This window comes from Nomia melanderi, unplaced genomic scaffold, assembly GCF_051020985.1.
Source record: "Nomia melanderi isolate GNS246 unplaced genomic scaffold, iyNomMela1 scaffold0014, whole genome shotgun sequence".
Lineage (NCBI taxonomy): Eukaryota > Metazoa > Arthropoda > Insecta > Hymenoptera > Halictidae > Nomia > Nomia melanderi.
In genome coordinates, this window is record NW_027475130.1 from 9,993,121 (window position 1) to 9,994,075 (window position 955).

Sequence of the window (955 nt, forward strand, 5' to 3'; positions counted from 1 at the left end):
TGTAATAGCACCCGAGATATCACCACATATATATTGGATTTTTCACTGACCCTGAGTGTCCGGCCCCATGAGACGGTGGTTTTCTCGGTCCCTGGTGTTCCGAGGTCGTTCCCGCTGCACAGATTCATGCGCCAGGGCCTCCTACAGACAATGCACATTGATTTATTGCTCTATCTCTAATAGCACCCGAGATATCACCAGATATATATTGGATTTTCCCCTGACCCTGAGTGTCCGGCCCCATGAGACTGTGGTTTTCTCGGCCCCTGGTGGTCCGAGGTCGTTCCCGTTGCACAGATTCATGCGCCAGGGCCCCCTGCAGATAATTCACTTTGGTTTATTGCGCTGTCTCTAATAGCACCCGAGATATCACCAGATATATATTGGATTTTTCACTGACCCTGAGGGTCCGGCCCCATGAGGCGGTCGTTTTCTCGGCCCCTGGTGGTCCGAGGTCGTTTCCGCTGCACAGATTCATGCGCCAGGGCCTCCTACAGACAATGCACTTTGATTTATTGCGCTATCTGTAATAGCACCCGAGATATCACCAGATATATATTGGATTTTACCCTGACCCTGAGTGTCCGGCCCCATGAGACTGTGGTTTTCTCGGCCCCTGGTGGTCCGAGGTCGTTCCCGCTGCACAGATTCATGCGCCAGGACCTCCTACAGACAATGCACTTTGATTTATTGCGATATCTGTAATAGCACCCGACATATCACCAGATATATATTGGATTTTACCCTGACCCTGAGTGTCCGGCCCCATGAGACGGTCGTTGTCTTGGCCCCTGGCGGTCCGAGGATGTCCCCGCTGCACAGATTCATGCGCCAGGGCCTCCTACAGGTAATGCACTTTGATTTATTGTGCTATCTGTAATAGCGCCCGAGATATCACCAGATCTATATTGGATTTTCCCCTGACCCTGAGTGTCCGGCCCCATGAGACTGTGGT